This window comes from Colletes latitarsis, chromosome 6 (assembly GCF_051014445.1).
Source record: "Colletes latitarsis isolate SP2378_abdomen chromosome 6, iyColLati1, whole genome shotgun sequence".
Taxonomy (NCBI): domain Eukaryota; kingdom Metazoa; phylum Arthropoda; class Insecta; order Hymenoptera; family Colletidae; genus Colletes; species Colletes latitarsis.
Window position 1 is genome coordinate 9723873 of NC_135139.1, and position 15078 is coordinate 9738950.

The 15078-nt window shown below is 40.8% G+C and overlaps 1 protein-coding gene across 3 annotated transcripts in view; it reads left to right on the top strand.

The window, feature by feature from the left end:
• The window catches only part of LOC143343015 (semaphorin-1A), a 455004-nt gene that overhangs the window by 24386 nt on the left and 415540 nt on the right, over positions 1–15078 (top strand). The window lies entirely within an intron of this gene.

Consider the following 15078-nt stretch of genomic DNA (forward strand, 5'->3'; position numbering starts at 1 on the left):
TATTTCCCTTGATGCGTGAGAGGCGACATTTGAAAAACGATATTATCTGGTGTCGAACGTTGTCTCCGTTGTACGAAAGATGAACGTCTAAAAATGTTCATTTTAAGAATCATTGCCAATTTGACACGAATTCGCTCGGAGGGCGCAAAATTTCCAAGTTTCGCGGCAGGTTTAATCGACTCTCTCTTTTTGAAGTCGCGTTTAATTGATCTCGATCTACGAAAAAGGAAGTTTGAACCGTCGAGAGGTAAGAGGACGGAAAGAATAAGTGCAGCGCCAGCGGGCAGAAACTGTAGCTAAATAATTTCAGCCCGCGGTCCACACGGCCAGTCGTTGAGAGCCGGAGAAAGAAGTAGATATGAAAGGATAGGGGATTCCTTTGAAAAAGTCATGAATGGATGTAGGCTCCGCATTTGCGGAGTACTTTGAACGAGAGTCTCGTGGAAGAAACGACGGCCGCGAGCCCTCGATTCTTGCAACGATTCCAGGAGCTCTTACATTTTTTTTTCCTTCTTCCTCCCTGTTCACCGATCTGTCTTCGTTTATTTCTCTGTTTTTCCGCGTCACCCCTTTTCCCGCGTTTGCTTCTTTTTCTCCCTATCCCCGACCATTTCTCTTCCCTGCCGCGTTTCTGTTTCCATTTTATCGCAGGTTTTTCTCTCCCCACTCTTTTCTGTCCGGTCTCCCCGTTCGCTTTTGTTTCTTGCTGTCCCTCTCCTCTTCTCTTTCCATTCAGGTAGAAGACAGGAGAGCGTATATGCCAGCTGCCAGTTCTACCCCCCTTTTCATATGTCGTGTTGCTCGAACGTGTTCCGTTCTCCCTGGACGTCGTTTCTGTCTCTTTCTCTCTCCCCTGACTAGCTTCCCTACCGTTTTCTTTTTTTTTCTTTCAATCTTTTTCTCTTCCCCTACCCCTCGCCACCTCGGTTTAACGGCTGCACGCGCGTCAGATCACGCTGCACCCCCGGCTGCAAGGAGCGTCGAGTGCTTTGGACTGAAAAGCGGCTGATTTTTCTACGCTCCCGTTCTCTTTTACTTTTTCTTCGCGTATTTTTTTTTTTTTTTTTTGGCTTTTTGTTACCCGTCTTCCTCCGACGCTCGTCCTCTCGATAACGCACGCGTGTCGACAAAAAAAAAAAAAAAGAAAAATACGCGGCTACCGGTTACACGAACCGCGCAGAAAGTAGGTCGGCGCAGAACGATTTAATTTTCGACACTGTAATTCCTTCTGATGAGAAAACCGCGTGTATTTTAATTAACGTCTTCGAACCTGCCGCACATTGCAATGCACACGAACTTTAAGATTAGTTTTCACTACGGAATAATTAATACCTTAAAATAACACGTGGGGTTGACTTTTTTATTTAATTTTCTTTGATTTTCCATCGATACTATTACAGATGCCAAGATACTATACTCTTGTGCTTGAGAGGTTTTTGCTTGAAATGAAAGTACTCTTGGAGAATATTATTTTGTTGTTTAATTTAGAATTTTGTTACTTGTAATTTTGTCGGTAAATAACATTGTTGATATAAGAAAGAAAATTTAGTATATGTATCGATCGAAGGGAACGCTATTAATCAATGCGACCTAGGGCGCCATTAACCAAGATGATCTAAGGGCGTCATTAACCAATGTGGCCTAGGGGTGCCATATATCGTTCTGTCAGTCCTAGTTCTGCCATAAGTTTCGTTCCAGGTATATTGCCCTGCAAGTAAATTCTGATTAGAAGACGGAATTATAGACTACTTGGTCTTTAGAATATATATAATTGGGAACGTGTATAAACGTATATTACACTAACAGAAATTGAAAAGCATTTTAATAGGCAGTATGCTGGAGGAGTTGTATCAAAAATATTATATTAATTGTTCACTTGATAAAAAAGTAAATTTCTTTGCACTTGCAGAAATTGAGGAATAGTTGATATTGTTCTGTGGTTCCCAGATCACAGATATCTTCTGAAGATAATATAGACATTCATTTGCACAGATTCAGCAAGTATTCCTTCCGTACCTCTAAGCTACAAAGTTATGGAGTATGCTCCATATTCGCAACGTTCTGTCAGCGATAAAGTGGTTCTTCGTTTCTCGGTCCTCGTACTGTAAACAGATCACGTACATTCCAATGTAGCGTTGATCTAAGAAGCGGAAAGAAGCTTTTATCGTCCATAGAACGCAACGAATATGGGCTCACGTTCAATCGTGTTTGTATCGTCTGTCAGCTTCTTGTAGCTAATAAAATAAAATATCAACTGTGACAGATAACTCTGTTGCTTTGCATACTATACAGAATTAGCTTTTTCGTCGATCTCACAGCCCAATAATCGCTACTTAAACCGAGCAATAAGTGGCTGCACCTGCGAAGCTATAGAAGATACCTTGTAAGAAAACATTACTCGCAAATCTCATGAAACTTCATCAGCCGACCTGTCACGGTCTGTTTTTGCTGTGTTTTAATCGACCATATTATGCGCTACAGAATTGAAACGTCAGGTATCGGTACGCGTTTCCACAGTTCTTTCGTATTATTTTCCGCGCGTTTCTTGCATCGCGTACCTTCACAAAAGGTTCCCTCGTCTCACGGTAACGCCTACCAACAGCAAACATTCGAGTAACGAAGAACAAATAGCATCGCGATTGATCGTTAAGCCGCTAATAATTGTCTAACTCGATAATCCCATTGCGCGTTTATTAACGGCAATTTGCCGCAAATATCCACTTCTGTGGTGGATGTAGAGGCATAAATAGCGGTCGTGGCGCAGTGGCTCACTTGCTATCCCGTCCTGCGAAGAATACGGCTGGCTCAGCGTGCACCCCTGAACGTTCGATTTGCTTAAGCACCCTAGGGCGATCACGCGCCCTCCCTGGCACATCAGTTTAAATTCAGCTGGCGGTCAGGAAAGGGTGGGAAGGACCGCGATTATCCAGCGGCTATGTACCTATACGTTAACACACTAGGGCACAACCACCGGGGGACGTGTGCAAGGTACTAGGGATTCGACCGTATGAATATTCAGGGCTTGCCTTCGCGGCGATGAAAATTCGATTGCCCCGCAGCTACGGCGTCTGACGACGATGATGGCCGACGGAGAAGGGGACATGTCCTACCACTACTACCGACCACCGTCGCCATTCTGCCTCCTGCTATCGTCTTCGACTGTGCTTCTGGCTCTGGAAATCGTGCACCGATCGATGACAATCGTCCACAGGCGTCGAGGTGCTTTGAACCAGCCGGTTCTCACCTACGCTGACGTCTATACGGCCCGTAGGCGGCGCTTTCCGATGGAATACAGAAGACGCGGAGGGAAGGATAAGCCACCGACGGAAATTGGAAGACTAGGAAGTTATGATGCATTTGTTCCGCGAGATCGTCAAAATTGAATTTTCCTTATCGGCCGGGAAATAGGCTGGGGATCCAGCTAACGGGTTCATTGATATGCTTCGCCCCAATGGCATCCTTCGATCGGCGATTACCAGTCTTCGCACCTAACGAAAGTTCCTGAAGACTGCGTCACTGGGCGCTTCCTATTGCTTCCGATACATTTCGTTTGCGTACACGCAATGGCGACGCCGCTACGACCAATTAATCTGCCTTAGTGCACGTTAGTTTCTTGCGTTTCCCTGACATCTGTGCTCCAAAATATTGAACGCACTGAAAAGACGCGAATTAAAAGTGAATGTGTTAAAAAACGTATCGTTATCAACAAACGAGCCTTCCTACCTTGGCTTCTGAATGATTTTAGAACTTTTGGTACAAATGAACGTTGAAGATTTCACTTTGTTTCACTCTCGGTGTTTCTCAGAGATTTCTCCTCCCTCGATAACGTTTACATCACAGAACCGAGCCAGCGAACATTGGAGAGGGATTATTGTATACGTTTTCGGGAAACAAATCACGTATGTTCCGCTGGCCAACTCGAGTTTGTTCCGCTCCTTGTCGCGTTGCTAATCCGGAGTTTTGTTTCTTACCCTCGCCAGGGTGGCCTGGGACCTTCCTTCACCACCGGGTGTGAAGGAGGAGTTCTCTGTTGAAATGGGGCAGGAAAATGAGTCCTCCTCTCCCAAATCGATGGCCAATCGATAGAGCTATGATTCCACTAGCGAATCTACGCACACCCCCAAGTGTATGTACGGACACAGCACTCACTCTTAACTTGTCTTTTAGTTGAGTAACCATCTCTTCAAAGAGATGCGATAACTATTTGGTCGTGAGACGTCAGAGTGTAAATTGAACGCATCTTGTAAAATTGAACTCCCTATATTCACGCGCTTAGAGTTCCACAGGAAACATAGTCTAATTATCATTGTTGTAAAGTAAATGTTTTCCAAAAAATTACATATCATTCACAATCGTATTTCATTTCAAACAATCGTACTGCCTTAAATACACGTGGAAGGCGACCGATAGGCAAGAAATACTTTAAACGCGATACCCCGAACGTAATACGAAGCAGTTAGGATTCGTTAAAACGACGTACGTGTAAAAGAAATACGACGAGGCAGTTTGCTAAGGGAACCGTAGGGAGATTCGTGGATCGGTGCCCCCGAGACAGCGTTGTCCGGTGCCTGTGCGCGTTAACAGGGTGCACCCCGATGCCAGGAGCACCTGGCATGTCGCACACAAGCGCACCAGGTATGTACGTGTGACGGTGGATACGTACGAAACCCGTATCTATAGATCACCGCACCTATATATCCATTTATTGCGTTGCACGCCGGCTGCAATCTTCTCGTCATTCGTTTATCGGATTGCGAGCTCGTGCCGGGAACGAGATATATCGATTCGTCGTCGCTGTCGCGATAAAATGAATTTTGCGCCGTGACGCGAAGTAAACGAAGGAGAAAGAAAAAGCGTGTAAGGTGAAACGGGGAATGAAAGCGGACGCGGAAGGAATGGGAAACTAAGGAAAAAGGAAATCGTGGAAGGAAAGCTCCGCGATTTCGAATAGAAGTCTCTTTCGAGCAGCGCTAGACCGTAGAAATTGGCCCGCGGAAACATAGAAATCGGTCGGAACTACGTCGACGTGTGGTTCGCTCGTCGGCTTTATCGTATTATCGCTTCGTCGAAGTCGGGAAAGAACGGTGCTCCGTCGTCTTCGAGGAATCGACTCGGCGAACACGATTATGAAGCTTTAGTACGTATATCTCCCTGTAGACGCGGCTCGCGTATTAGAGTGCATAATACAATTACGAGTATGATCTACTTTGCACAGTTTCAGTAAATTATGCCTTGTGATAGCTCGCGAAGATTGATGCGTTTCGGCGCGATGAACGCATAGCTTGATTAGAAACTTGGAACGGACGGCCGGCTATTAATTTTTAGCAGATTAACTATCCGGAATCGAAACGAACTCGATAAATTGCTGGTCTCTGAATTACGCTGGCGGATCGAATTGTAAATAGATTGCACATTTTTGCAAAAAGAGAGACAGAGAAGTGGTACTTTGTTTAAACGATTCGCTTCGCTTTCAAGAAAACTCGAAACCTTTTTCTGTCTCCGATGACAGCATACGCGACACATGTGTTGCAAAGAATGCTGACTAGATCGAAGGGGAGAAAATAGAATCGCCCGATTAAATATCAATTTCCGTGCGTTTATTAATAATTCCTGGTCGAGCAGAAGTACTCTGCGAAAGACTTGGCGGCAACAATGAATACTTGCACGTGGGCGAATGGGTTAGCTAACGGAAATTACGAGAGGTGCACTAACGCGGTCGTGATCAGCACGGTACATTCCAGAAACTGCACCGCGAAGCACCGTTGCCCCTATCGTTCTTTCCCTCGTTTTCTTCCGCCGTTTTCCTATTCTGTTTCCTTTTTTATTTCTTCTCTATTTCACGGAACGCGTGACCTCGGTTTTGCGCCTTTTACCGTTAATGTCTACCGTATTAATTGCGACAATTATTCGAGAGAATTGGTACCTGGCGTCCTGGTCGAATGCGAGCGTAATCGCGCGGGGCAAACGTTCGCGTCTATACAGGCCGAATCATGCAATTTGGACTGTTATATCTCGAATTGGATATACGGAGGAAGAATGGTACGATAGTGTCTATTTTTCTAAGACTTAATTTTTTCCATAAAAGACCGGAAAAATGCAGATGCATTTAAACAAAAATATAATTACATATTTCTATTTACTCAAATCGATTCCCCAGGTGATTCCATGTAAAAAATCATTGGGGCATCATGTTCAAAAAATCAATATTTCGTGAGATATAGTTTGCAACGCATGGTACAACATCACGATCCCTAGATTTGAATCCTTTAGACTTTTTTTTATGCAGTTGCCTCAAAGACAAAGTTCTAGCATAAACAGTGAACAGTTTAATTTTGTTATGAAACCATTAAGAAACGATCTATGAAGCGTTTGAGTATCATTCGTAAGGTAAATATTGAATTTTTGAATATGGTGCCTCAATGATGTTTTATGCAGAATGATCCGGTGAATCGATTCGTGTAAATAAAAATATGCATTTGTGTGTTTTCTGGTGCACCGTTGCACTTGTGGAAAAAATTATATCACAGAAGAATGGACGTTATCGTATCATTGAACTTTTTCCTCTATAGTTTTTCCTATTTGTTACCTAATTCGAGATATAACTCGTCCCAATTGCGTGATTCGCCCTGTATAGCGTCAGGATTCTTCCCCGAGGAAATTACCGGTAGTTGGCGAGTGGACTCACGCCATATAGAGCTAATTCTACATGGCGGAGCGGATTGCGACTGTGTTCGTTCAATTCTCGTTGCTTGTTATTATGGTTCACCAGCGGTTTCGGCGGTGCGTTTTTACGCGACAGGCTTAATCAAAGAGAACGCGCCAACTTTCGCATTAGGTAACGGATCTTTTCGTTTCAGAGATCCAAGTTGAAAGCATTCTGGAACTATGATCCAGTTTTACGTGGATCGAAATTTGCAATCCTCATTCGCACTTCGTGCGTTGAAGTCAACGAATTCTTTTGAAAGAAAATAGCGATTAGCGAAGATAAAATGGCACTGCGAGTGATTGGACATGTTTAGGACATCAACGTTCGGACGTTTATTGGAATATTTGAATTTTTATTTGCTCGCTGTGAAACATTTCAATTGTATTCGCGTTAAACGCGAGCGAGGGTCGAAGTATTTTCGCGAACGTCACGGGGCTGGAAGCAGAAGGGTCCTCGATACACGTAGAAGAACTTCCACCGTATATTGTCCGGCGCAAGTGGAGTGCAGTCAGCTGCTTCTTTTGCAACTCGATCTTAAGGCTCGAATTGCAACGCAGCAAACTTGCGGAGCTGCACTTTCCGTCTCAGGTACACGCGAGCGTACAAAAAATCAGGCGTCCGTAAAACGCCCACGAACGCACGAGAAGTATTTGAATAGTGTAACGACACTGACTGGCAACGAGATGGTCGAAAATGTCGTTCGCAGGTGCTAAAGCTATAGGTTGGGCACGGTTACGGTTATCTTCGAGCGACCTGTGAGACCTATACTCGTAAAAAACAGTTATAGCAGAAGGTATAAAATTATAGCGCGAACCGTACAAGTGGCGTTACCGTCTCGACAAGCGCTTACACTTTGTCTCGAAAATTGGAGACGCCGAGAACTTCGTTATTGCTTACGTTGTTAACGTTAACAACGGTATAAGTTGTCTTGCGTCTGTCACTTATCTTGCGTCTACAAAGCGTCTCGCGTCGAGGAACTCAGAGAACGCTTGCCTCGTAACGTTTCAATAATTAATTAATTCTAGTTTCGACCGCGAACACCTGTTCTCTTAATGTTAGACGTTCACGAGTGACACGGGATTTAATATTTATAGGATGTGGAGTCTGAGCCCTCAGGCGACGATGCACCCAACGCAATAAATGCACAAATACTTTGTTGGATCCGTTGCAAGAAAGTTTTCAGATTGCTAGAACATCGGTGACTTCCAATTGGTAGGGCCAAGTGTGCACCATTTGTTCTTCTTTTTTTCCATGTATGCGTGTTGTTTTAATTTTTGTAGTTGGTTTAAAGAAACAATCGATGTCTCGGAGTAGAAGAATCGTGATCTTTGGAGCGTTGAACTTGTCGTTTGTCTCTACCATAGAAATTCTCATTTTCTCGAAGAAGGGGGAGGGGGTGGATCTTGTCAAAAGTTTGGAAACCACTGTTTCAGACAGACGACGTAGACGCGCGCGAAGTACCATTAAATTTCCATGTCTTGCGGTTCGCCGAGGACTGTCGCAGCCTCTATTCAGACGGTTGCGAAGAAATTTGCAATGGGAATCGCGGTTTTGGTTACACTCTTTTACATAGTTCGGGACAGAGGGGGGTCTCGATCACAGGCATTCGTAACGAGAATAATTTGCACAAGGACGGCAGCGAGAGGGTTGGGATCTGAATATTCGCTGTGATTTGGACCATTTCACCTGGTCGTTTCCACGAGAGGTCACCTGGGGCACGAAGACCGCGTTCTCTGCAGTTTCCGTGTGCTTCTGAATATTCATTCACAGCAGTTGGCTGGCCCGTTCAAATAGCCCGCCACGTTCCCCCCTCTCCCTCTCCTCTTTCGACCCTCCAACGACTCCTACTTTCCACCCCTTATTTCCTCACTTTAGTCCTCCACTTCTCTCGCCCCGGTAACCCACCAGTATCGTACATCGGCGACTTTGTTACTCCGCGATTCTCGAATCGGGTCGTTACGCCGATAAGTAGGTACACAGAGAAATGGTACACGGCCCGTTTTATCTATGTGTACCCGTCCCACCTGTGCAAGATAGTGTATCATTGATCGGTATGCGCACGTACACCTGTTTCTGTGTACCGCCAGGGTCGGGACATCTATTATCGAGCATCGCTGATACATTAACGGCTCTCGCGCCGATTCGACCCATGCTTTCGATAATCCGAATTACAGATATCCGTGGAATCTGCATGCACGGAGTATAACCGTCGCGCCAGGAGGTCACTGACTTCCTTTACCGGGCTCGTCACATCGCCGTTTCGATTATTTATCGCATCGTTGCCCACAGGACCGTAAATAATTGCTCGTTCACGCGGTCATCACCGTTTCAAACTTTTTGCCAAACAAGAGACCTCGAACCCTGTGGGGACACTTTACGATCTAAGGGGGGCCTCCATGAAAATTTTTAGCCCAGTTTTTCCTAAAGGATATATCCCACAGGGTGTTCGCGTGTTTCTCGTAAACGGTAAATGTTAGAGGAACAAGTTGTTACGTAATTTAGTGATAAGATGATAGCCTGAGAGACGAAGATTAAAAGTCTATTGTGAAAAATTTCCAGGATATTATCGAAAAATTTAAAAAATTTATTCTATTTATTTTTAATTTCAATACAACTTGCATGACGAACCATTTATTTATATATAATAAATTTAAGTTTAGAGGCAATTGAAAAATATTGGTTTTCTGTAAGTAATAAATTTTTAAAATTTTACAAGGTTCAAAACTTTCTCGAGTTTTAGATTAAAATAACTTGGCTTGAAATGTTTATATTTACAAATGAAAACCAAATAAATTTGTCCCAATTTTTGAAAAGAAAATAATCATGAAACGCAAAATTCATTCGGTAAAAATCAATGAATCTCGATTTTGAATTAGTTACAGAAACGCTTTTTGTTTATAATTCCTGGGCGCAGAAATTTCTTTCTTTATTAAGTTTTAGGAATTCGTATTTTAAAAAGTTTGAAAACCACTGGGTTTAGATTGCTCACGGTTTTATTTGGCCCTTTGCGCGTTATTGCACAAGCTCGGGATGGCCGACATTAAAGCGGACGAAATTAAGGGATCGTTCCCGTTATTCGGGGCCAAAAAATCGATTTTTCCTTTTTCTTTTACGTTTTTCAGAAGTTTGGAGCGACAGGGCGCATCTAAAAGTTTCAATTGAAATTCGTAAAACGAACAAAGTATGCATTTTGTGCATAATTAACTTTACGCAGTATTTGTATTTTCGTTGGTTAATATAATATCCCTTTTAATAGCATTTACAAACATTGACTTATAATACTCGTTTCGCACGTAATTAACTTCGTGCTTTGCGTTTGCGATGTCAAATGATCTTGTTTGCGGAGCGTTTTACATGCATTAACGGGAAACTGTTCGCGCGAATTTTACGAAACTGGACATTTATTTTACACGAAGCGTCGTAAAAGAAAATGGCGAAGAGGTTTAAGGAACTTTCGTAAATCACCTCTGTCGAAGAAAGGTGCGATTGTCTGTTTTATTTAGGTTAGAGATTTCACGAAAGCGCTATTGTTTCTCGTCGTGGACCATTTTATACCTGGCGAGAGAAATGGTGGAAAATTATGTATAATTTTTCGAAACATAGAAAATTAAAGATTTTAGCATAATATAATTGTCAACGAAAAAATAGGCGTTTATATTTTTAATCGGAAAGATAAAATTGGAAATACCGCGATAGAAATATGCTGTGATAGTTCGAAAACGAAAAGGTATCTAGGTGAAACGAATGTAAGGCGAGTTAGTACAAGTAAACGTCACAATTAATCTTGCGCAACGGATCGCAAATCTAGGTTTCTCAACGTTGCGGTTATCGACTTCTGCACTGTTATTGGCAACCCTTTCGTCCCACTTTCGATTAAACGACGCAAAGTTTGCGCGATAAATTTAACAAAATCGCGTTGAATGAGCCCCCTTATTCAGCTTCGTTTGAAAATTCAGTTGTCAAATTTAACGCAAAACGCGATTCCCTGCCGGGTCTCGTTCATCTTGGATTGCCCCAATCAACGCAGTTGACGTCACAATTTTCAGTCAAAGATAAAAAAAAAAAAAAAATAAAATAATAACGAAACTACTCGTATCGAGTACGGTCCCACTGTCACATAAAATACTCTCGTTGCGTTGCTTTTTATTTATCGGAAACGAGTTTCATTTAGTTGGTTAAAGCCCTGTTTGTAGCCTAAACTGCTGTTTCGCTGTGTACTTTGCAGACGCGGACGGGAAAAGAGGGCATTTATTTTCGAAAAATTGTTATTTACGCCCGGCTACACTCGAGGAAGTGTCGGGCTGTATACTTGCACCCGAAGCTCGAGGAAACTCTACTTTGGTCGAGATCGACGTTACTTATTAATCACAGGCTGCTGGAGTCTCAAAGATCGTTGGTAGACTCATTCATCGGGGCTCGTCGTGGATATCTTGTACTTCTTTTTGGCGCCTTTCATCTACTAGACTTATCTCCTTCCCTCGGCTTTTCTACTTTTACTGTAGCTTCCGCTCGCCTCGTCGGAGCACGAGAACGAACGCAATCTTTTTCTCGAAACTTGTCGCAATCAGAGGCAACAAATTCCATTCCTAAACGACCGTACAAGGCACGGCATTGCGCGCTGCATAGAGGCACGATTACACTATCGATACGCTGCTTGGCTCCGGGAGCTGTTGACAAATCCGTGACAAGTCGTTGAGAATGCTTATTTATTGAGATTACGTTTATAGAGACTGCGTTCGTGATTACATTCTCCGGTTTCCCAGTCGGTCGGCGCTGCATTTGGACGCTAGAAGAATTTGAATCCATATGCGTTCCTGTGTCTACGACGCCGCCCAAGAATCTTGGGACGGTTTCTAAATTTCGCGTAAACTTGGAGAACGTTTAGCAATTAACCTCCTTAGTCGACCAACGAACTGAATTCCCTTGTTCACTTTATACAAAATTACTAACGGATTGTAGCTTTGAAAAAGCGAAAAAATAGTAACTCGTCATTGCATTGAATTGTGGTAACTTAATTATTGCTTCTATGTACAAAAATAAAGTACAGAAATATAAATGTATTAAGTATCTTAATTACTGTAATATATTATTCAAGAAAGTTCATTATTCTGTAAAGTGAACTAATTTAAAAGCGAAAGAAAAGAGACCAGAGGTCTTTGAGGAAAAGAATTTGTTGACGTATACAAAGAATGGACCATAGAATATTGGGATTGGTTCGCCCCGCAAATTAATGTTTTCTCTTGGTTGAAAATGAAACGCACGGTTCCGCGTAAATTGCATACTTAGTGGCAGTATTTGTCTTTTATACGACGCCATCAAGAAGTTGTTCCAACACGTTGAGAGAGTTCTGATAAAGTTTCGAGGTTTCGCCGCTTATGCGGAAATCCTTGGTCATAAGGTGTTATACGTATGCCATGACCTTGTCTTTTATGCGAAAAGTTTCACGCGTATTGTCTCTATCTGGAGATGCGCCGTTTACTATTCGTTCTGTCGCGCGTTTATCACGAATAAAGGATTCGTTGAAACGAAGACAAACAAACTGCGAATCTTTGACGAAGATTCATGGTCCTCTCTATCCATTTTTCAGTGCACAGTCGTAGATGATATCATTTTTAACATCTTCAATATCATTGGAAACCGTGTCAACGCATTCACGAATACATAGGGCGATCGTTTTTGTAGAAATCGAAAACGAAATTTTTTTTAAATATTTGAAAATTATTACTGTGGAATATACTTCACATATTATATATTCGAGTTTAGAAATGATATGTTTAATTAATTAAATATTAAACACCTTTATTTATTGGAGCAATTCATTATTCTACACAATGGTTACGCAATGCAATAATTTAATATTTTTTTTTTAGTCACTTTTCCTCTGGAATATTTTACCCGGTTTGAATTAGTTGGAAGATTGATGTTTGAGAATTCTGACGCAAGTAGAAATATCGAATAATAGACAGACGCGTTGGCTAAAGTCGTACTCGATCGCGATCGCGTCCGACGAATTTTGAAAACCAATTTTCCCTAAAACGGAATCTCGTAGACGAAGAAATTTTATTCCACATTTTTAATATACAGTAATTTCCACTTTCGAGTGACAAAATCGGTATCGCCAGTTTACTTGGAAGCGGCGTATGTAACAATTTTTACCTCGAGACCAAAAGCAGATGATATTGAGAAACTAGAAGTTTATGCCCATTACAACGTGTAAGAATTTTTAAATTATAAGTACCCTTTTATTTCTTCTACCAAAAAGATATTTTCTCAAATTTTTAATCGGTGAAATTAATGAAATATCAGGACATGTGACGTGGTAGTTAATTAATTTGTGTAAGAGTAATATGTGTTGGCTATGATTCTGCATGTCTCTAGAGATTAATTGTAAGATTAATCGTAAATGTGGGAGTAAGGGATTATAGTTGTGACGTGTTATGACATTGGAGTCTACTGGTTTATACGAGATAAATCTAAGAAATTTGTGCTGGACACGTTTAATTATAAGGGAGACGCTATTAAAGCGAGAACACCGCTAGTAATTGAACACTATTCAAGTTGCGGGCGAACTAGAGTATTTATCGTATACTACTCCAACAAAGGATATGATTCTAAAATGACAAGAGACAATAAGAACCTTGAGAGCTTTTTTTATTATATTGTAGCAATTTTCATTAAATGAGGAAGACGAGATAAATGAAATGAAATTTCTTTTACGTACACTGCTTGGTAACACAAAGTCTAGATGATTATAACGAATGGCCAAACTATTGTTTGGAAAATCGCAAAGATTCTTATCGATATATTAAATTGTTAAATAATAATTGTAAAACACTTTTTTAACAAATACTTTCTCTTTTCTATGATTTTTATTTGGGCTCATTTTCATAACGGGTGTTCGGCCAACCCTGGGAAAAATTGTAACGGGAGATTCTAGAGGCCAAAATAGGATGAAAATCAAAAATATCAATTTGTTAATGGCGGCTTCGTTAAAAAGTTATTAACGTTTAAAGTTCCGCCTGTACTGAATTTTTTTCTCGAAAGGGGATAGGATTTCGGGAGTATGTCTATTGAGCAAAAATGATTATAATTGACCCCTTCAACCAAAAATAATTTTTTTGGAACGATTTGAAATTTTTTAATTTTGTCGAAAAATTTCTCACCTCCTCGAATTTTTTTCTGGAAAATGAATAGGATTTCGGGGGTACGTGTATTCACCAAAAATGATTGTAATTGACCCCCGGAACCGAAAATAATTTTTTTTAGAATTAATTAAAAATTTTTTTTTCCGTCGAAAAATTTAGGCACCTACCCCCTGTCGATTTTTCTTAAAAATTACTTTTTCATTTTTAGTAATTTTGTTTAACGCCCTACAGAAAAGTTGTCTAATACTTTTTTGTAGGTATCCATGAACTCTAGTTCTCCCCAAAATTTCAATGAAGTATATTCACAATTGTAGGAGTTATGGCTGTTTGAAAATTGGACCATTTTTATGGGGTTTTTCTCATTTTGCGGGATCAAGGACCAACTTTTCGAACATTTTTGCAATTTGTGCATATTCTCCATCAAAATACGCGTAGTTTGCTTTTTTAAACATTAAAATCGTCCAATCCGTTCAGAAGTTATGACGTTTTAAAGATTCGCATGAAAATTCGGGCAGACATTTCTGGCCAGAATTTATATTTTCGGTAAGGAATTTTTTTCTCGAAACTGAGTAGGATTTCGGGGGTATGTCTGTTGACCAAAAATGCTTGCAATTGACCCCTGCAACTAAAAATAATTTTTTTAGAACGATTCGAAATATGTGAAATTTCAAAGGAATCATTCATTCATGATCAGACATTATATTTTCGGTAACGAATTTTTTTCTCGAAACTGGATAGGATTTCGGGGGTATGTGTATTCACCAAAAATGATTGTAATTGACCCCCGCAACTAAAAATAATTTTTTCAGAATGATTTGAAATTTTTTAATTTAATTTTTTAATAATTTTTTAACGAAGCCTTAGTCAAGAAATTGATATTCTTGATTTTCGTCTTATTTTGCCCTCTAAAATCTCCCATTAAAATTTTTTCCATGGGTGGCCGAACAGCCTGTATACTTGTAATCTGAAAATACGCTTTAATCACTTCATTTTTATTTTTATTCTTATATTCATATTTGTATTGGTCTTTGTTAATTCAGAGTACTTTCAGGAAATACATGGATCGGATATATAATTTTAAAAATCGAAAGGATTCAGAGGTTTTGTTTAAAAAGTGGTTAAGTATTCCACTACGTTTATCGAATTTGATAAGTTGTATTTTAAATATTCCTTCATTTTAGATTTTAATGTACTTATGTTCTTGAAGAATATCCAAGAAAGAAAGGG